The sequence below is a fragment of the Camponotus vicinus genome, unplaced genomic scaffold (genome assembly GCF_025532165.1).
Source record: "Camponotus vicinus isolate PSW18456_S1 unplaced genomic scaffold, iyCamVici1.0 SCAF_5, whole genome shotgun sequence".
Taxonomy (NCBI): domain Eukaryota; kingdom Metazoa; phylum Arthropoda; class Insecta; order Hymenoptera; family Formicidae; genus Camponotus; species Camponotus vicinus.
This window is the reverse complement of record NW_028141977.1, coordinates 19626009-19650276: the sequence shown is the minus strand read 5'-3', so window position 1 is coordinate 19650276 and position 24268 is coordinate 19626009. Positions and strand designations below refer to the sequence as shown.

Genomic DNA, 24268 nt, shown 5'->3' with positions numbered 1-24268 from the left:
AAATCACCGACTGGTTATAAATCACCTTATGAGTCACACACACACACACACACACACACAATTATGCGCAAACGCATGTCAGTTCTTGCTCTGTGAGGATAATGCAAAATATTTGCAAAATTATAAACAATCCCGTGATCCTATGATCGTTTCATAAAAACCTACAAAGCGTATTACAATGATGGTCGGGATAATATCATTAAAACAATCGTTGAATAATATATCAATCGCTTTATATTTTGTCTTATTTTTATTCGCATTTTATTACAAGTCTTGCAAATTTCTGAAAAACATGATAGAAAATAATTTAACACTCACCGGTACGATGCACAACAGCGGAAATGTAGTACACACAACGTTGATCTGTGAAATACAAAAAAAAACCACATTCAAGTTTCACATATAAAATGGTGCCCAAAATAATTTACATTTCTAAAAGTAATTTTTACATTAATTAATTTTTAAGTTAATTTTTTTCAGTTGATAATTTGTTTTTTAAACATACTTAATGAAAACATATTTAATAAAAAAGAATTACATAAATTTTTCTGAAAACTTTTTAAAGCGAAAGCTTTGATATAAATTATGATATAATTAAAAATATAAAAACAATTCTTTGTTGTAATATAAAAATTCTAATTATAAATTTTAAACATCTAAAATATTTTATACGTGTATTATATGATATAAAATGATCTATTATAAAGTCGATTATTTTACCATGGGAATAATAAATGAGCGATTAATTTCACACTGATAACAAATAAATTAAAAATAAATTAAATAAATTATAAATTACACCCACCTCACGGTTGCTCCACTGTCGCCCGATGCCTCCTGGACTTGCTTCTCTTCTCTTTGTTCAATCTTTGCTGCTTCTTCATTCGGCACTTTACACAACATTCACTCGCGTGAACACGATTACGGTCGCGCATTAATTGGAAGATTATTAGAATACAACAATCGAGCGAATACATTTGGATACATTTTGTACCGCCGATGTATAATCATACGTGGCACGCGCTTTGTTATATTGTGATGGGAAAACAATGTGAAAATTACGGTCGAATGAAATCACGATTTCCTTGAAAATCACACAGCAAAATTCACGTGACACTCACTGCGGCAGTGTGACTTTTCTCGCTAACAAATGGTACACACGTGTATTTTAAGTAATTTTATTACGCCACATTAGAGAGAACATAAGTAGATAAATGTACAAAATTTAAATTTAAAAATTAAAATATCTCCAAGAAATACAAGATTCAAAAATATGTATATTCGTCACTTTGTCGATTCCTCGCGCGTAAATTTTTTGATTGAATAAATCATATAAAATATATCGTTTTAAAAATCAACATTAAAATTTTGTTATGCAATTAATAAATTATCGACTGACATATTAAAATGCGATTATATTTATTAAGTAAACGCGTACGACTATTTATTCTATGACACCGTATGATTCAGAGTCGACTATTCATGATACGTTTCGTTAATCACCAAAAAATTCGAAAATATCATCGACAATCTCACTTTGATATCGCGCATGATCTACTATTCGAATTAATGGCTGGTCAAAAGATACGTGCCGTTCGAAAATACATAATTCGAAATTCAATATTGCATACGCGATATATTTCGAATACATAAATCCCACGAAAAAAATGAATTATTAATAAACGGTCGATATATCGCGGCTTTTCGTTGTGAATTAATTTGCCCTGATTTGTATATTATTCCAAATTTTTGATATGAAAATAATGGGTTAATTATATTAAAAGTAAGCAAAAAATATTCAAATTAAAACACAATGCAAAATATATTTGAAGCGTATTTAAAAAAGTCATTATATCGCCCGTGAAACATTTTATAATTATTAACAATTTAATTTGTTTTATCATACTAGGACAATTGATAATTTCCGTTTCATGTAACTTCAATTATTCTTTCGAAAGAATATATCACGCGTAATATTGCTTCGATAAATAATCAAAGTTACACTGCTCATATAAATCATGTGAATCGCGTTAATAATCAATAATTGTAATAATTTCATGTTCGATGTCTCCCAGTACTTTCTGCGATCGCGTCTCGAGAGATACTACGATGATACGACATTATCTTTCCCGTTTTCCTTCTCCTCGTCTCGCGAATAACAACAAAGTCACGAGAATGTTAACAATAGCGCCCTATGTATATATCGTAAGAAACGAGCGCTGAATTTTATATGATTATTATTATTTCGTTGCCACTACGAAATATTTTACGCGTTACGAAATAAATTAATACAAAATATACTGCTTCTTGAATTTCAAATTAATTATTAATTAACAAACGATTTACATATTACGGCCTTTATGTGAATCACTGGATCTCACTTGTCTATTCGAGAAATAATATGACGATACATGTAATATAATCGTATATTATAATCATATAATATGTAGTCGTTAATCATACTAATTGATACTCAATAATTGTAATATATACTCAATAATTTGTGTTTGACGTCTCCCAGTACTTCTCGCGATTACATCTCGAAAGGTAATCGATAATGATGTATCGCAACTTCCCTCTCCTCCTTTTTTCACACGAATTATTATGAATTTTTATGAATGCCTACAATAAGTAATACGAACATATCAACAATAGCGCGCTATGTATGTATACATGCCACAAAAATTGAACACATGATGCTATATTATTATTGTGTAAAGTCCCTTCTGTAACCTTGTGATACTACGTGTCCAATAATCTTATTATTCTCGCTTCGACATTCGAGTGAACAAGTAGTGGATATAAACCCGTGCTCGTTATCCTTAGAGAATTAGTTTTAGAGTCATAGTTTTCCACGATTATTTGGTGAATTATTTCACGAATTGGTGATTAAACATGTCGGAGCTATTTATCAAAAATACATTTTGTTTTATATTTCGATTTATTTTTTTTTAATATGGGCAATAAAAATACGAAACGTCGGGAAATGATAATTATACAAATTACGGTTTTATGTTTCAATATTTAAAACGATAATTATCTTTTTGATGCTTTGTTAGATTTGAAATATTCACGTTATATTTCACGTTTTGAATTTTTCGCCGATTTAAACATTATTTGCCCGCAATATTATTGGGAGTAACATATAATTGCCGGATCGAATAATTCAAGTAAAGGAAAGTCGATGATATATCGAGCGATAATTAATCATTTATTTCGCGAGATTTATTATGTATCTCGCGTTCAATATCGTGAATTTCGATTGTATATTCCGGGACGCTACATTTCCTCTCAACTAGCCATTAACTCGCATAATCACGCGATATCAAAGTGAAGTCGCCAATGTTATTTTCGGTCATTAACAAAACGTTTGCGTTTACAGGGCGGATCGAGCGGCGTCACGATGTGCTCGATTGTAATAAGTACATCGTCATTAATCCCGTATTTTAATATTTATCAATCGGGCATCATATAAATTTGGCGTTTGTACAATACATTATTGTAATTGATCAAAGCGCGTAGAGCAAAGCATTTCGCGAGATTTATTCAAAATTGATCGCGCACTTATCTCCAAATATTGCACAATTCTCGAATATTTATGTAAACTCTGGGTTTATAATATTCAAAAATAATTGTTGTAAAACGAAAATGTACATTATCTGTTAACAATTAGTTAATAGATGTAATGTTGCCGTAGCGAGTGACGCGTGATCGAGATTTTCGAGCGCCGTAATTTTCGCGTTGTTCTCTCATCAATGAAATAAAGTGCGTGTCGTGCGTAATTATACATTGGAAGTGCCATACAAAGTGTCGTGCGATTGTCATATTCCACCAATTAATGCGCGCGTAATCGTAATTAACCGCGTTTTCGCGAGTGTCGTGCAAAAGTGTCATAAAGGAGCAACAAAGGAGAGATGAAAAGGAGCATTGGGCGACAGCAGAGTAATTGAGGTGAGTAATTTATAACTCATTTAATGTATATTTTTTATTTGTTACTTTTTAAATTAAATCTGCTCACGATTTGTCTCTCCGCGATAGTAATCGATTTTACATTATTGCATAATATAGCTTATATGAAAAATATTCTTTCATATATTTTCTAATTTATATCTGCTTTCTTTAAAGTCTGTCTCCTTTAAAAGTATCTTTTCAATTATCTTTATTTGTTATTAAATTTTCTTGCTCGCATCGCAAAAAGGAGAGATAGAACTTGGATTAAAGATAGCGTTCAAGATGGAAGTATAGTCTGTCAGGAAATCGAACGTTGGTTATTTTCGTGAGTTCAAACGCTCAAATTTTTCCAATTAATCTCAGTCCAGTCCGGGGGAAAGCGTTCGTGTTTTATTAACGACAAATAAACCGACGTTTTGACCCAAGAGTCTCTGATCGCAGCTCGAAATAATTGAAATTTAAGACGCGAAACGAGCGTACGGGCGGTGACTCTTCCTCGTCGTTGCCTCGACTCGATTCGATCCAATTAAGCGCGGCCCCGAGGGTCCCGCGGAGTGCTGTCGGGAACTTCGATTCTCTTTTCGTCCTGTACTCTCTTTCCTTCTCCCCTTTCTTTCCTCCTTCAGTCACTCTTGTCTTCTGGAGACCTTTACTGTGTTAAGGAGGCGACATTCGAGTACGAGCAAAAACTGGTCGAGACGAAATATCTCTCCTGTGCGCGCGATACTCGTTACCTTAATTACATTTGAAACGTAAACCGCGTAATCAAAGGGGATGGCTTCACCTGCTCGCGAAAGAGGACATTTTTCGATGTACAAAACCAAGTTTCGAAGCAGCGTCTAATAAATTCGATCATACACATCTTGTACCTTAATAAGAACGACATTGTAATATTTCTTCTCATCAAAGAGACTTCATTACACGCTTAATAAAAAGTGTTTCTCATCAATCGTGTTTATTATAATAAAACGAGTTTTATCAATATAATTTTCATAATTTTTAGGGCGCGATTAAATAATACATCTAATTTTATTTTAATTTTTTATTTCTTTTTCTTTTTGATAAAATTAAATCATAAATATTTGTCGAAATATAAATTTGTCTTGTCTGACACTTGCTCGTAAAAAAATGACACGATTAATCGAGAATTACACGATCAATCATCGTATTGTTAAGGGTCTCAGCTCATTGCTCATATGCTCAGTTTATACGAGCAATAAAGATAAGTCACCACCAATGTTTCCAAGATTCTCTTCCGCCTTATTCTTGTTTCAATCTTGAGGTCGACATTTAGTCTTCGAAGGAACAAACGGGCAAACGCGAACTACAAGTAACGTCACCTCCATTAATCTTCCTCCCGCTCGGATTAGATTTAACCTAAGGGATTCTCACGATCTTGTCTCGACCGAAATTACGATCGCGACCTCTTCGTGACTCTGCATCATGAAAGCTGATTCATTTCGAAGGGGAATCCGGAATAATTGAAAATAAAAATACATAAAGTATATTTAATAAATCAAATAATTTGTATATCAACTATTGAAGCTATTATTATTATCTTGGAATAGCATTTGTTGGTAACAGCAACCAAGATTGTATAATTACGTAATGCTTCTCTTTCTTTTTTTCGAGGCGAAACGTGATCATACGTTTCCTCCAATAGAGCGTTGCTATTAACGCGCATGTTTCAACTATGAGTTTGAAGATAGGTAGTGAACAATAGTCCGATAAAAGAATAATGGATAGCAATGAGGTATTGTCCCATGTCCTTTCCATATGCTTTCAACGAGTCCAATTAAAGCGCGTTCTTCCGTCAACTTAAAGTCGGAATAGAGTTTTTTCACCGGCCACGAGTGGGACTGAGCAGGACGATTGTGCATCCAAGATTTCAATAATAAAAGCCTCATTACGTGTTGCCATTTACGCTATAGATTATCAAGTTGCTACCCGAATGTTTTTTATCCGATCACGATTGCGCGTCGCGGAATAATTAACGCAAAACGAAATTGACAATGTGGTAAAATTCGTATTGATCTCCCCGCGACCTTTTACTGTTTCTGTTCCAACAATATATTTGCCGATATGCACGACAAAATACTCGACGCCTATAATTTTGCGATGACCCGACAATGAGAGGTAATGTTTCGCCCAACATTGGATCGATCCTGAAACTCCAGTTAGCAATTTGTGTTACATTTCAAAAATAAACATTTCCATTTTCTTGAATAAGATGTACGGAGAAAATTAGACGAAGATTTATAACCGTGCATATATGTTCCGAATTTATACAAAAATCTGGGCAAGCATAAATTTCGAGTAATACACCACGGTAAATGTTTTTTTCACATAAACGTTATTCATGCCAGAATCGCGCCAAACTGACGCTAAATCCGGATTAACACAGGAGTAATTTTTTTTTCTTTTATATAAAATGAAAGTACCGTCGATGCGGCTGCGACGTCGGATCGATACCGAACGAAGACGCCGAAGTAAGCGAAAAACAAAATTCAATTAGAAATGCAGGCCGCGGGAAGGTAAAGGCGGGACCGAGCATCCGGCAAGCCGGATGTAATGCGATTACCAGCGACTGAAATTGTATTCCGAAGAATCGAATTTGTGATCAAACAAAATGGTCAAGTTTGCGCAATGCTCATCGGACGATCGATGTGGAACGATTCTGCTCGCCAAACGAAACGAACAACTCCATAAACTTCTTGGCGGGAGGAAAAGGGGAGGAGGAGAAGAAGAAGGAGAAGATCTTACTTCCGCTTCAGTAGAATAGCGGTATCGATATCAAATGATAAACTCTCTTGTATAAGAAACAAGAGGAATAAGTCAGTCGCAGAGAAAAGGAGAGAAGCGAAAGAGGATGTTGAAGAAGCTTCGGGTCAATATTTGTTGGCGGTATCTTATTATTGAAGAGATTATTAAACGTCTGGTAACAAATATCGAAGGATTATCAATAACGGAAAAGAAGATGGAAATCAGATTGTTCCTTGCATTATGGATGAATAGTAATAAGTCGAATAGACGATAGCTCAATCTTACAACTGTAAACTGGAGCTCGACGAACTCCAGAGTTCTTGCATTCGGAGCATGGAACACTCATTCTCGCATTAATATTTTTCTAAAACGTTCTGCCACTTTTCGTCTCGAGATATTTCTAAGATATCGCGAACAGATATCTATTATTTGTTCTCGAAAAAATATGGAAAACAAACTAGAGACATAAATCAACATCTTGGAGTTTTATAAACTTCGATATGCGCTTCTAGAGTAATTCATAATTACAAACTCTCGAAGAATTGTTTTAGCACATTCGAACTGACGGAGGACAGAGGACGATGGATGGAGGTTTTAGCGTGATCACCGGGCTTTTTGCCGAGCGAAAAGGCAGACATTGTAATGTCTCAAAGTGATACAAATAGCAATCTTTCTTGTCGCGTCAAAGGGAACAAGTCATACCTGTCTGCGTTTCTGTCTGACTTCTGTCCCGTACGAGCGTCGTAGAATTCATGCGAAGAAAAAAGGGGAATAGGGACGAGTAGAAAGGGGTGGGTCAAGTGCGTTTCAACAGACACACGACACACTCGACCGTCCGACGTTCCGTATTATTGTCTTCCCGTCTTTGTCTCGCGATCTGCGTGCGTCCTGTTGCTCCGTCTCTCTGATCCTTTGTATCGTTTTATAATAGAAGCGACGTATAGCCGGATAAAGATTTTTGACTCGGCGCCCTTGCGTCTCAAACGAAACACCATTCGTTTTCGTGCCGCTTCGTTGCGCGCTCTTCTCGTGATACAAGAGGAGGGGATCGGTAAGCATCTGCGGAAGTAATCACGGAAAAGTCGTGTAAATATTGTCACACGAGTAACACAGATAGCTTTTAATGAAAATGAATTATTAAAGGTGAATGTATTCGTTTATTCTTGTAACATTAATGTAGGTCAAACTGAGATTTGGCTGTAACAAGTTTAATGGCGCGTCTTAGGTGTAGACACCTCATTTCTTCATCGATTTTGCTTTATTAAGAATATTAATAATGATGGTGATGATGATGTTAGAAGGACAGATTTGAATTTTAAAAGAAATTTTACATTTTAAGAACATATTGTGAAATGTTATAACTAAAATTTATGAGCAGAATTAAATTAAGCGCACGGTGACAACGTTTTTATTCAGAATAACCAGAATAAGTAGAAAAAATGTGACTCTTGATATGTGTGCTTAGATAAGTTTTATTATCGTGATAAATATGCGATTCAGTATGGAAAGCATTAATTTAAACAAAAGTCGCTTACGTGAGATTATGCAATGAGTTAACATAATTTTCAAGAGAAAAGAGAAGACCAGCCAAAAAATGGTCGCAATCTTCATCCGAGAGATCACAGTGGCAGTGTAAAAATGCAGTGCCGAGCGATTTTATGCTTCGCACGAAGATCCTACGCGTCTCGTATACCATATTCCGTTATTACCGGATAATCCATCTTTAATAATCACTCTAATGACGGTACATTTCGTGCCGCGTTAGTAAAAAACAAACGAGACAGAGATGGACAATATATTACTTTTATTATTATAGAGATTCGAAAAATTGACTTATTTATGCCACTTATGCGTTTACACGAATTTCACGCTTTTATTTAATAATATGGATATTTTTCGTCTGACGCGAGATATAAATTCGTTTGATTTAATGTTTACGCGACCTCCGTGCACTTTAAAACCTACTTTCTTTTCCGATGCTTCTGTTACTTGCATTATTTTTGTTACCGCACCAATAAATATATATATCGAAACATATATCTGATTTCATAATTTTGACATATATGTATTATGTCAAATAATGTGTATAAATACAAAAATAACGTGTTACGTTTTTAGCTTGTAAAGAGAAATTCAGAATAGAAAATCGGACAGTCGGAAAGATCTATAAAAAAATTGACATTCCATGTGATATATGTGAAATATTTCATTAAAATGTGTTAGATATTTTATTAAAATATTACGCTATATTTATCAATTTCGTCCAAGTTAATAATCGTTATCCAAGAAATCACTTTGTATAAAAATAATTGCGCGACCAATCAGTGAGCGGAAAACCAACATTGCGTATAAATGTCCATTCTCCAATAATAATTCTAGTAATAACTTTACGCTGAATATAAGGATAACATTTTTAGCATAACGTCCCTCACTTCGAACGTCTTTTAGCATTTCATAGTCGTGTCCTACACAGGATATATATATATATATATATATATATATAAACACATACAGGATGTTTCTTAATAAGTGCGAAAATTTTAGGAGCTGATTCTGTGTCGAAAATTAAGAGAGGTTTTTCATATAAACATATACTCCTACATCCCTTCCTGTGAAGTTACACTCCTCCAAAATGGAGGTAAAAATTAAGTTTTAATTTTTCTTTCAAATTTGGAACAAGTTAAAGAAATGAAATTAGGTGGATATTTTCTACTAGTAAAAAGGTTATTTATTAATATTTTTTTCAGCCTCCCGTATTGTTATAAGGGGATGAAATTAACAACCCCTATTCAATTTTTTATTAAAACTTTAATATTTATATGAAAAACTCCCCTTAATTTTCGATAAAGAATCATCTCCTAAAATTTTTCGCACTTATTAAGAAACACCCTGTATATATATATATATATATATATATATATATATATATATATATATATGCACATGTGTGTGTGTATGTACACATGTGTACGAGGAAAGCGCACCTTCTCTCCGAGCCAACAGCTCCTGAAAACGAACTGCTTTTCGCCACTGTGGAAACATTTTTAACCCGGCGCTCGCTCGTTTCTCTCTCTAAATCGCCCGGTGCCGCCACGATACGTTAGCGGGTCCCTCGAGCGACGGTTCGCCACCAGACTCGTTTCTTTCAACCAACCACCGTTGGGATCAGAGTCGCCGTCGCACGGTTATCGATATTCCTCACGGATAATCGTCTTACGATCTTCGCTCCTCCGTCTCTCCGTCCGCCATCCCCACGAGCTCTCGAGATCCTATTGTTTGTCTCGGGCTAAGAAAGAACGGAATAAGTAAAGTAAGTTTCGCTTAGCTCGCACGAATCAGGAAAAAGATTCTATTGCGAAGCGCACCGTGTAGCCAATATAATAGTAACTCGCTGTAACGTCGCGCGTCGGTGAGGTAATTTGCGTGAAACGCATTCTGACTCATAAATTTCCGCTCCAATTACTTGCCATGCGCTGCCGCGGACAGTAAAGAGTTGCTACTCTCCTTTTTCGAATGCACGAAAATTGTTTTCGCAATTTTTGCGCGTCCTCGAAAGAAAGAGTGTCGCAATTCTTCTGTCCGTGGCAGACAAAAAATATAGAGATTGATGCCCTGGAATAATACCGAGGGAAATTAAAAATTTCGAGCTTATCGTCTCCATTGTTGGAATCTTGGTTGCTGTTATCGGTATAAATTGCGAAAAGTCGACTGGCTTTCAATGTCTTATTTAATCTCTGCTCCTTCAACTCCCTCGTCTATCTTCACCTTCCAACTTTTCATCCTCGTCTCACTCTCTTTCAGATGTATACGAACCGCATATCGTAAAATTGTATTACGATATATGCGTCGCGAGACCGGGAAGATTATGTATCATTGACATATTTTATAGTGAGAAAGAGGAAGGAAGGCTGTTGAAGCGCTGGAGGAAAACATCGGGTCGTCGGGATGGCAAGGGATGAAATGCGTCTGCTGGCTCCTATTTGCATTCCCCCGACACAAGCACGATCCCATTTCCGGTGCCAGTAGAATTGTTTCGCGCGGTTGGTCAAACTTGAGATCGATTTTCCTTCAAAATATAGACGATCTTAAGGCGCAGTCGTGAGGGAGCACAGATTTGTCGAGAGTAGTTAAACGTGATATTTTCGACTTGACAGATTCGGAAGAAAATTGCCAGTGTGTCGAGAAGTTGAAAACTGAAAAATAAACTCTGGTTGGAGATTTCACGATAATTTGTCGAAAAAAACTCCAGAATCTTTAATATAACACCATGATTTAAATTATTTAAAATATTTAAAATTATACAAAACTCAAATCCTTAATGACTCATATTGGAGAAAATATTTACTGTAAAGATATGTAATTTTTATGGGAATAAATAAGTTAAAATACACAGGATAAACTCCATCACGTATATGACATTTATCACATTGTCGTCAGATTAATGTCGTCGCGTCGTAAAATTAATCGAATTCATCAAGCACGCGTTCGAACGCGTTGCTCGTTTAGTATAATAATATCATCCTTCTTGCACAAAGCCGTCCATAATTTCCGATCATAATCGTTTATGCCCTCGCGTTCTAAACGTTTAAAGCACCGATCGGCGCTTTAAAATCATCAATTTTGTAGGGACAATTTATTGCCTCGACTTGACATTTTCCTTCAAAGTACCGCGGCGGTCCTCGATGATCATCTCGATTACGTGTGCGTTCATCGCTTGTCGCAACCGATAGAGCTCCAATCTGAATCGACGGATGGGCAGCGAGTTAACGGTACGCTTACCTCGCTCCTATCCGGGTGATTATGTACGTTTCGCTCCCGTGCACGTTCATCTCGTTACAAACCGCCTGATTATAGTCGATTGCTTTCACTGCGCGGACGCGTCACGCGCATTGCGGCTAGCTGCGGACATGCTGATAACGATGATACTAAATGCGAGAGACAGAGAGAGATAGAGAGCCGGCAATTGACGTTTGCTTCTTAATCTCGATGCGCGACTTTAGCCTCTTTTCAATTAATACGCTTTACGAAAAAAAGCGTATACGATATTAAAAAATGCCAAATAATGGTTTCTAATATGTGGAGATTAATTGAAATATTAATTAAAAAATTCTAGCACAATTGAAGTATTTTGCTGGCATTGAATGAATTTTTCAAGATTTGATTAAGCTTCGATGTATGCTTCCTCAGCTGCAATTGAGTTATTTATTCTATCCTAATAAAAGGTAGCTGACTTTTAATTAAAGTATGTGGAAACTATATCGCGAGTGTAAAGTGTTTACGATGGGCCGACCGAACATTGGTTAAAGGGGTATAGGATCGTACATAAATACTCGCGGTCTACGGATATCCACGTCGAAGCCATCTTAACGCCCATAAATACATTAACGAACGTGCTTGGTGCTTATGTCGCGAGTTTAATTATGCACGCATTTACCTTGTAATTAGCACGGGCTGTTTGGTTACGCCGACCGATACTCACGGAACTGTAACTCACGTGACCTGTTTGTGAGGTTTGAATTACGTAATACGGGCTGCTATCCACACACACGGCCTCTGGAAATGACACTCCTATGATACATGACCGTACTGTATGTATCTCGGAGAGATGATTACATATGTAGAGGTATTTATTTTGAATTAATGCCACTTGATCGGCTCTATAAAATGCGTCGCAGGACACCATCCCGAACATCCGCAGCATTTTTAATGTTTGCACGCGATACTGTTGCGCTACATGAATTAACGATGCATATAATAGGCGATCGATTATCGGGCGAAGTCGTGAAATAAATTTCAACCGTATAAAAGAGAGAATCTGAAATTATCCTCAAAATATCCAATATAAAATCGCTTAAATTTTAATGCAATTAATGACGAATTAAATACTTACTTTTGCCTCACCTCGATATTATTTTCTAAAATAAGGAAAGGCAATTCACGACGTTTATTTGTCGATAAAACAGCTGGTAATGCACATTTAAAGATAATTTGAGACTCCAATTCCTTCTACGCGAGCACACTCGAACGACAAGGAAAACTATAACGGCGATTACTCTGCTAAATGGCCCGGAAATATTAAGTCGATCGCGTACGACAAAGTGGATTATCGGTCTTCCTTAATTCGGTCCTGCAAAAACGAAAGGGAAATAGCTTTCGCGCTAGAAATTTTCAAAGATAATTTGCTTGCTGCGCAAACACGCAGATGAAAAGCGAAATTTTTTCTAAACTTTAAAGCTGAAAAAATTGAGGTGACGATTGTAAAATTCCAAACTATATATATATATGTTATAAATATGTACCTATATGATTCGTTATTATTATTAAAAAATTTTAAAAACAGGCAACGCGCTCGACTAATAGGAAGAATTTGGCGAAGCAACAAGTGTTTCCATTATTGTCCGTCGCATCAATTTCCGTTCTCATTTTAATTATTTGAATTAACTTGGTTATTGAATTACTTAATTGTAACATTATCGGGACGATTACGTCACGGTCTCCTCATCAAAGTTACTAATAATTCTGCAACAACGTTAAACACCTCGCACGCCAAAGGCGGGCAATAATGGCGTCGAATGGTTACGCTTTGATCAAACGCGTTAATGACACACCAATGACACAACAAACGCCACTACGGAGCCGCAGAATGCAGAATATATTACGCAACATAAACAAAGTTTGTTGATTTAACGTTAAAGATCTTTTTTAATTCATCAAATATTAATAACATGAACATTGAAAATTAATTAATATACTTTCCGCAACCATAATAGATGATAATATTCGCTAAATAAGCATAATAATATATCAGGAGTACGACAAGCAATTGAAATAGTTTAAACCAGAGTGCGGGATCAAAGTAGTACAAGTCAGTAAATGGTCAGCCAAAGTAGAACAAGCTAGTGAATAGTCAGCCGAAGTAATACAAGTCGGTGAATGGTCAGTCGAAGTAATACAAATCAGTGCGTGGCGATCAGCTATCAAACATCTATCATCTTCGATTAGTTTATCTGCTTTAATTTTATGTTAATTGTTTGTTATATTTTCAATATTTAAGCCAATTTTGAAAAATCCTCAGAAAAATTATTCAAAATATTGTTAACAAAATTTAAAGTCTAGATTTAAGAGATTATTTGAATGCTTATACGCGAATAATGAAAAGGTACTTGGTTGGTACAATTTTGACGATTTCTCATCTGCAAATTATTTCAAGCCGTAGAAACATTGAATGTGTCGCTGTTAAAATATTTACACGTTTTTCATCTCGTCGAGCGCGTGCCTCGCTTTGGTCTCGCGAGACGACGTGAAGAGGAAAGGACGCGGAATGGATGACGATGGGAATTAGGTTTTCCGAAGGATATGTGACCGGCTTTTCTAGGTGGTGTCTCTATACGATGTCAAAGTACCGCGACAGCCAACTTTCTCGTAAAGCTTTTCTCTGCTTTTAACGCCTTCCTGCAATACACGACATTCCGTTTGGTGAAAAAAAAAGGGGAGACGCGTACGGCATTTTTTTTCACGTCGTAGTTACGACCAGCACGTGGAAAGCAATCCAATGAATACGAATCTCTATCGTCTGAGTTATTAATCCTTGAACCGCGACGAAAAATTTTATCCTCTCTCGAACGAGGGGAAAAAGTTGATGAAAAAAAATGAGTATTAAAAACATTTCGTTCATCCGATCCTCTCTCTGTGCGTCGTATGTGAGCTTATAAAATATTTATTACACAATGGTTTTAGTAGTTAATGCTTTCGGAATTTTTCATTTATTTATAAAAATATTCAATGACTTTATCTGACGTTGCATTGTTTATTGACGAAATACTGTACGAAAAAAATTTAAAAATATTATATATAACGCCATGTTTTTCCACACATTAGTCATATCTAACGAGCAAGCGTGTAAAAATTATTGAAGCGTTCCTTCCTAAATGCGGGAAAAATTGGAGGACGGGAAAAAAAATAGTTATTTTATCTACGTTTAAATTCGCGAACCAAGTGTTAATTACATTTTTAACGCTGCGTCATTCGACGTACGCAATGCCAGGTTTTTAATCAAACCCAACAAAAGTTGGAATTAATATTTCTCCATTTTTTTTATTTACGTTACTCGTGTCGAATCAATCCGCGATGGGGAATATCGTATTGATCAGGGACCGAGGGCGGTGCAAAAATCGCAAACAGACCGGCAAAACGTAGCGGGAACAACGCGGGTTCGCATTGTCTATCGCAAATAACGGCGAACATCGACAATCCCGCGGCACGCGTCACGACGACAAAAACCCACGTAGACATCCGCGAAACGAGACGAGACGAGACGAGACGAGACGAGATGAAACGAAACGAAGCGAAACGCGCGGCGAGGCACGATGGGAAAATCCGAAGAATCTCCCGAAGAGTGAGTTTCCGCCGATCGTTATATAACCGGAAAAGCTCGGCCGCGATAAAAGCGGCGTAAAAGGAATCCAGGCTGATTCCCATGAGCGCGCACCGCGTCTCTGGCGCGTTAATTGTAATGGTATTAATTACGATAATGGAGCGCCTCCCTCTCTCCTGCTTCTCTCCCCCTTTCTCTCTCTCTCTCTCTCTTTTTCCACGCGGCTCTCCTCATCTTTCGTACCTACGCATCCCTTCGCGCCCACCCCTTCGCTCGCGCCGCGCCGCTAACCCCTCCATTCTCTACTCTTTGTTCCGTCCCCCGACGCTGGCGTCAATTAAGTGGATATTTCAAACGAAAAATTCTAATAAGCCCGTTGAAATGAGTCCGCTTCAAAGCCAAAGTATGGTTCTTATGGAGCTTCAACGGAATCGTCGAAGCAGATGACGGCATCGCCGATGGCAATTCTTTTTTTTTTGTCACCAATGGCTTCGTCCTCTCGAAAATGGGAGACGGGAAGACTTCGTTTCGCGTTGCATCGCAAATATCGTAGGTTGGAGTATGTTCGATCGGCCGGAATTCTCCCGCGAGAATAGCTCAGCGGAGCCTCGGGAGAGCCTCGCGAGAATTCAGGACTTCTCTCAGTGAGATCTATCGACGGCAAGGGAAGAGGGTTGATGACGGGAAAAAGGAAGAGAAAGGAGGTGGGGGAGGAGGAGAGAAGAAGTACAGTTTGACACAGATGAATACGTTTTCGACAAGGCGGATATACGAGAACTTTGTCTCGGCCAGGCTTCAATCACTTTTGTTTCCCACCCTTCTTACTTTGTTCCCTTGTCCCCTAGTGTTATTTGATGTCCGTAAATGAATATACAGAGACATGTACGTAGAATGATACGGGAAGCACTGTACTCTAGATTGCCTTTGTAAAGTTATGGATATAATGTATCGCTCGATGCCTCTCAATGGGAGATTCTTTGACGAGTATCAAACTCTTGCTTTAGCAAACGTTCGACGAAAGATCGGGCCATGTACAGCTTCTCAATTTGCATTAAATATGCTTCGATTAAGCCTCGGCTTTCCCGATAGCCTTGATACAGTTACTTATTACGCACATAAGGATATTGAGATAGATTAAAAGAATCGCAAGGCAATATATCCGTTTTTAGATATAATCTTATAAGAGGAATTTACATAATTCCTTGATATACCGTATCCTTAATATGTATATATGACTGCACTGAAAGTAAAAGTCTCTAAAGGTATGATGAGTTAAACTAATCCATATAGTGTTATAAATATACATAAGCGTAGCACTTCTTTCAGAAAGCTAACTCTTTGTGTATCCTGCTTCTAATAAACTTAATTCACACACATAAATCCAAAAGAATCTCTTCGTATATATGTTAAACTTTTACATTATTTAAAGTGACTACAAGAGAAAAAAATCATACAAATAAAAATATTAATGCCTTGAATTTTTTTGAAATCTTAGTGCATGTAAGCTCAGTCTTGCCAGCTAAACACGCGTGAAATTATCCCTCAAAAATGATTTATAATATACAAAAACAATACGCTTTAACTGAGCATGCTTAGGCAATCGAATCTGTGAATTTAGTAATAAAGAACTAGATTATGCAATGTCTACAAGATTTTATTTGATGAAACTTAAAACTTTTCTGTCCGAAGACTATTCAAAGTGGCTTTGGTGGCTCATGATATACGATCGGGGGAACTCTTACATTAATTCATATGCCGAGAAATTAATTATTCCGTCCGAGTTATAAATGCTCTCCGTGAAATTATGCCGTTCGTTTCCTTGGAAACGAGACATATTGATAAAATTGTAATATTATGCGATCGTTAAAAGTCGGATGTCACGAGACACTGGGCGATAAAGTACGATTAGTTTATCCGCAGAGATATAAGTTAATTAAAGCATCTTAATTATTCACTAACATGCATCGTCAACATAGAATACTTAAAATTGTCGATGTTTGTAGCATTGTAATCATTCTGTTCGAAGCGCACGTTTTCATATCTTTAGATAAATCTATAAATAAAGGGAATATAAAGAGAGAGAGAGAGAGAGAAAGAGAGAGAGAGAGATCATATTTGGACATTCATTTCCGACGTACATTAAACCAGTGCATATATGCCGCTAAATGGAATATTACGAACATATAATTACGAGAAGTAATTATATAGAGAAGTAATTATACTTTTACTATTCAATAATGCGGTTAATTCGATATATGTATTATCTAATGGGGAATTTTCGAATTATGTAAAACAATAATATATTATATATTATATAACTTTTAATTCGTATACAAATATAATTAATTTAGTAATAAATACAAACAAGTAATAATTAAAAAGATTATCGGCGCTCTCATAAAAGATTTTAAACAGTTGAAAAAGGTAATTTTTCAAGATAAAAATTCTTGTCAAAAAGGTTAGAAATAGTTGACTTGTTTGACTTGTAGAATGATTTGTAAATATAAACTTGCGGACGAATAACTCTTCGCCAACAATAAAGTCTGCTAATTTCGCAGCGAATTAAAATTTCGAAAACAACACAGATTTCCTTTAGTACTTGTAAAAATGATATATAAAAAAATCTCATTCACATAAAGCCCGTTTTTTATAAATCTATAATAATTATGGAAAAGTAGTTCTCACAATATCGAAAAAAAGTTATTGACTGCATAAATTTAAAAAAGTGCGTTATTATATTTTTATATAGATTATTATTTTAATTCCATAGACGGAGAAAGAAAGTTTAATTAGTATTATATAATTATATTATAGTATTATATATATCCATACATAAATCATATTATATAAATCCATAGATGTGCTCCTTTGTCTAACAAAATTATTTTGTATTATGTGAATAGTATAAAAGGCATCTTTATGAATCGAATTTGAAATATATTTGCAGTCGTATAATCTCGTCTCTTTGATGTAAATGTAATCTAATTTTTCTTATTTATGAGATTGTAAAAAAGCTACTTATTTGATAAGGCAAGGTCAAATAGTACTTAATCAAAGGAAGTTTCTTTATATGCAAGTTTGTTTCTTTCTTTTAAAAGAATAGAATTCTTTTTACATTGATTATAAATTTCGTCAATACATAAAAAAAGTAATGCACTCGTTGTTTAATTGAATATATCTCTTCAATTTCATCAATCACAGATCAATATATTTTATTTTATTTTATTTATTTTATTTATATATTTTGTCACAACTTTTAAGAAAACTTGTGCAGTAACTTTGATATAGTTATGGGTTATTTTAAAGTTTTTAATGGAACGAAAAATATTATGCATTTTAATGTACTTACAGAGCGGAAAAACAATTACGTTGCGTTAATAAAATACATAACGAATAGAATGCAAAGTGCACGTAAAACACAATTTATTTGACTCATTAAAGCCAAGTTATACATTGAAATATTTATCCCAATATGACGTGAACGATGTATTCCGTTTATGAGACAGCGGTTACATAAAAGAATTTTATTCCGCTCTTTTCTGTTTTGCTTTTTAACAAGAGTCCAAGTTACAACCGCAATTAAGAAACGTGTCGCGTATGTATTAAGAAAGTAAATTCTGCTTAAAAGTGTACCGTAAGGAAGATTCCAACACTGGCAGCGTTCCAGTTTTTAGAAATTAGTAACGACTCGGAAACACTTGGAAGAGTAGATACAGTAGGCGGAAGTAGACAACAACGGATAATAACGGCCAAGTTGGTCATGGCTTCGTGTCGGCAAGAAGCGCGCATAATCGTCCTTCACTATATCCAGACTTTAGAAAAAGGTCAACACCCACTGATCATAATGAAGTTCCACCGCCAGGAAGTTCCGGAAGGAAGTACCGTATATACAATTGCGTTCGCAGTTTGATTCTTATATAGAAGAGATGCGCTATCATGTTAGAAATGAAAAACTGAAAATGACATACGCAACTTTTATCAATTTCTAAAATCGTCAATATCACCTCTCATGTATAAATTAGCTACTTTTTAATAAAAATTCCACGCGAAAGAATAATTAAATTTACTATTCATTAGCGCGCTTTTATTCTCGCTTATTCATCAAGATATTAAATTTTGAGGAGAGCGATAAATTAATATGGAATCCATATAAAAAAACGATTTTTATGGAATTCACATAAAAAAAACGGCTCCTATTTTATTATCCCAGAAGTAGTTCATTGCGAGCCTCTTTCGGTCCCACGTGTTGGCCAGTCTGTCGATTTCCTTCGATTCGATATTGATCGCGCGAGGAGCGCGAAAATTTTCATAAAAACCGCTCCGTTTTTCGGATTGTAAATGAGACGAGGGGCAATTAACCCCCGAGCGCGATAATCGGCGACACCATCGACACCGCGGGGAATTACATCGCATCGACAAAAATACGATAGGCGGCTTGCCGCGCAGAGAAAGGAAGCCCATTAGCGTCCGCGCGGGAGCGAAGTGGTCGTTCATTCATGAACTCGCGGAGCGTAAGCGTCGTGGTAGCCATACTACTACAACGACACGTCTCCGTTACGTAGTATTAATGCTCTATCGCTATTACTACTACTACTACTACTGTTACTACTACTTCTACTACTACTACTACGTTGGCGCTCTGCTACGCTACTATTACTACTTTTACTTTGGCAGCATCGCCAACGACGCACCGTTGCAACCATCGCCATCATCGCCACCACCACCATCACCACCACCACTACCATCATCACCATCACTACTACTCGATACACCAACATTGGTTACGGGTTCTACCACAAACCGGCATCGTGCCGCGTTCCTGGCGTTCTTACGCGAGGCGAACTCAGATATTCCTGGATGCAACGGCTTTTTAGCCGATGCACTTCCATCACCGAACGCCTTGACATTGAGAGCACCGACGCGATTCAACAACCGACGCTATGTATCGCGACCATTCCATCGTTTCCTGGCTAGTAGGAATCTAATCGAACGAATGTCGAGAATGCCTAGTCTTGTAGCGTTTCCAAGAACGTTCAAGATTGGACGTAGTCTCTTTGATTCGTCTCGAATGCAAAAAATTAAAATAAAATGCGTAAGAATATTTTTATTTATTTATTTGATTGTTTTTGAGGTGCGCATATTTTTGCCAATATTTGGTAAAAAAAGCAAACTGTTGATGTGAAAATACAAGTGATACGAGTAAATACTTATTTATGAATCCTTTTTTATTACAATTTCAGTTATAACTATGATATAGCTGTCTTATTTTTATCTTACTCATCAGATTCAATTCTATTCAAGATTCAAAAACTTATTTGACCTGAATTATTCTATTATTGTCTTTCGAGTTTCCTTGATTAACTGACTAACTGAGATAGAAGTCTGTCAATTAAATTCTTACTCCGATAATAAAACTGTTAGCCTTATTTTCCTTGTTACAAAAATAATTGATTGTTCTCCATTTTAAACAATTTAGTATAAAGTTTACGATAATTGTTTTTGTTGAATCAAGCACGAATAAATAAGTTACGCCGGTCATTTATCTCAATTATTGCAATTGCGACAGCAAACACATTAATAGCTCGAGGTTATTTTCCACATTTGGCCCAAACTAGCGTTAATTAGGAGCTTCTCTTCCAGAACAAAACGGGAGATCAGCTCTTAATTTCGATAATGGATCAGAAATTTGTGATTTGTTTGCAACAATTTTAGCTCTCCAAAAGAGTATTTACTCTTTTACATTTAACTATCAACTTAAATATAATAATATACTAATTAAATATACTAATTAAATGCATATATTAATTACTTAAAAAAAATAATTAAAGATGCACGATATTGCACGAAACATGCTGCACAATTATCATTTACGATTCGTATTTAATCTTTAATTAGTGATCTTTGATCCAATTAAAATATATTCCTATACAAATATAAATGGCAGTGATATTAAAAAATGGTAATTACTTTTCGATAGAGGTACCTCTCTCTTAAAAGTCTCCGACAGTTCTTTTTTACCGTGACAGCTTGTTAGACGGTACGAGCGGACGTTTATTTTACAAGTTTGTCAGTCTATACGTCCCGAGAAATGTGATTAAACTTTCGTAGCTCTTACGGAAATCGATCAAAAACATCGCTCGTTCTCGGCGTCGTTTCCGGTTATCCCGACGGCTTTAAGGTCAACGCGCATACCAGGGTCCTTGACACTGAAACAACACGAAACTTCGGCAACTTGCCGGCAAGTTGGCGAGATTTCCATACGTTATTCCGGCACGAGGAGAATGCGTCCAATTAAGACAACGAACGAAACTTTGACTGTTTTAACTCAAATAACGCAAAGTGTTTTGCTTCGTATTAAATGTTATTTATAGCTAAATGACGGGGAAACGAGCTCGGAACAGAGTATAAAAGCATTTAGCGTCAATTGTAAACGAGACATTGGACATAGAAAGTAAATTACATTAGAAAAGGAATTCTCTATCTTTATTTTTTGTGTGATACAATTATACATTACGTAAAATTGATTTATACAAATTTATTTATAATAATACACATTATTTAAAAAGAGATGCTATCGTATCAGAGTTCGTAATTAAATCTGTATTTCAAAATCAAATTAAAACGTACGTTTATAAATAATAAAACTCAACAACATTCATCCGCACAATTACGTTATTTGATAAGATTATTCTTTCATTACTTATTTCAATTAGCGATTTTAATTACACTTTTCACATTAATATTATTCGAACCTTAATCGGTGCCTTTGAAAAATTGGCGCACGGTGGAAAAAATATTCTCACTTAAATCAACCGATCGTTCTTTAACCGATTACTCACATTGCTACATCTATCCTATAATCTTTGCGATTAATTACACTGGGAATTTAATTTATATAAAATCGATTGTAAAAAAATAAATTTCTATCCACGATTCCCGGCGCAATAATTCCGAATAAAAACTCGCGATCGGTGATACATTGAAGCTGGTAGCGATATTCGTATAAAATTGCCGATTTCTTCGCGAAAACACGCGCGACTAACCGATCCCGATATTAAAGGTAACGTTGACAGCGGACAGTGGTGATTGTTGGTGACGGCGCGCGATGGCGACGCGGGGAAACAGAAGTTACAAAGAGATGTTCTCACCCCCGAAGAGCAAACAACTCTCTCGCCGCTTCCGCCGGAGCCTCGGACCGTAAACACACGTCGGTGGCTGGTCGCGTACTGAAGTTTCCACCGCCGGTGGATGGTGGATTCAGCATTCCCGACCGGAGGGAGAGAGAGAGGATCCCGCACACCAGCGTTCAACCCCACCGCTACCTACCTATCTACCTACCACCGACGCGAACACCCTTTAACCCTCCTCCGTTCGGCGCCCTCCGGTCCGTCACTCGAAACCGTCACCATCTCACCGGTCTACGCGAGCTACCCCCTTCATCATAATACCTGAGAGCGCAAGGGGGGAAGGGGGAAAGAGAGGGATGCGCGAAGATAGGACACTTGGCATCTGTGGTATATCGTTAATTCGAAAAAACGAATTTATCTCCGGCTATTTTTTCTCTCGATGGATAAATGTTTGCGCAGGTACTCTTGCAGCGCGTGAAGTTGATCGAATTATTGGAAATAAGTTTTCCAATCGTCGAAATCGATAATTTGTTGTAAAAATATCAAGAACGGCAATAATAAATATCTATTTTTTTTGCAACGGATGTGATAAACTTATTAAAACTTTATACGTAGTTTAATCGAATGCATATTAGATAAGTATATAATATAGTTACATATTTATTAACTTTTTCCATATACATCGTATGTATAAAATATAAAAAGTTACTCAAATATGTGCATATTTTACGAAATTAATTAACTCTTATTAATTTATATTTATCGCAAAACATTTATTATCAAAAATTAAAAGTTCGTGGTTAGAGATGGAAGAATCGGATCAGGAGATGAAACCAGGAACTGGCTAAGAATGCTCTCGCCAAGAGCCATCTAAAGAGCCAAGAGAGAGAAATTTCACTCTAGATCCTAAACTGTGGATCGTACTAAACACTTTTCTCTCTCATGGCCCCTTACTGGCGCTAAAGCCACCTCCGTTCTTACGAGTATTCGTCCTAATAAAAGTAACCGTTTGGCCGGCGAATCTCTGCCGACGCGCCGGCAAAAAGTCGTCGAAACTCTCGAAAAGTTTTCCACCTTCGTTCAACAATATATTTCATTGTCGGCTGCCATATAAATTGTGAGAGATCTGCGCGGTGTAAGGTTTAGCTTGTGATATAGGAAACGTTCCGGACGCGGCTTTCAAGAGAGATCAAATCCCCGGGAATCAACGGGGTACTCGGACTTGAAGATCTCGGAAGTCCCACGTGATTTAGAAAAGTTTTCAGCTCCGCCGAAAGTTTTTGTATCTCCGACTTTTCTCTCGAAACTTTTTCGGAGCCCCTCTCCGCACGCATCCGCATACCAAATGCATATCACGTACATTCATATGAATATCCGACCGACGTATATAATGGTTCCGTGACGTATTTGGATAACGCAAGGAATGAAATAAAATCAGACGTTTTTCATCGAAAGTTTCTCGTGTCAGGAATATCAGCTTCGCGATTATGTACGACCTTTTTTTTTCCAATTGAATATTTTGCGTCAATTTTATGCAATTTGTACATTCGCGAATGTTTACACAACTTTAGTATTTTTTTATCGCAAAACAACTAACTATTTTTTGTGAGACAATCGTGCAATATTAGTTTATTGTATCCTTTTGTTGTGTTGTTTTTTTTGTTGTTAAAATTTTCATCTCGATATTTTTTATCTGTTAATAAAAAGGAACAAAATATATGTGAAAAGTTTTATCGTGCAATTTTTTATCTGTATGTGTGTGTTTATAAATTATTACAAAACGCATTTAAACGGATTTATTAATTTTTTATATTTTTATCATTTATTTTATCATTTTCATTTATTTGTTTGAAAAAGATTTCATATGAGAGATAAAAATTTGCAATATTTAATAAAAAATTTTAGAATTAAAATTTTAGAATAACAATTTGCAACTTGACCGAACTATTCATCAAACATTAAAAGGCTTCCTCGCTTTTCGATAAATAAACATGCTCTAAAAGCTTCGACATATGTTTCACGGTGTTTACATTTGTTCTTTTGCTTTGTAATC

General features: G+C 36.1%; 1 protein-coding gene across 6 annotated transcripts in view; it reads right to left on the bottom strand.

Annotated features, from left to right (window-relative positions):
- The window catches only part of Dscam3 (Down syndrome cell adhesion molecule 3), a 99351-nt gene extending 77051 nt beyond the window's left edge, over positions 1-22300 (bottom strand). For all 6 annotated transcript variants that reach the window (XM_083100999.1, XM_083100998.1, XM_083100995.1 and 3 more), the window contains exon 1: positions 22237-22300. The gene's annotated coding sequence lies outside the window, so the exon portion shown is untranslated. The remainder of the gene's footprint in view (positions 1-22236) is intronic.
- Between the last annotated feature and the right edge of the window lie 1968 nt (positions 22301-24268).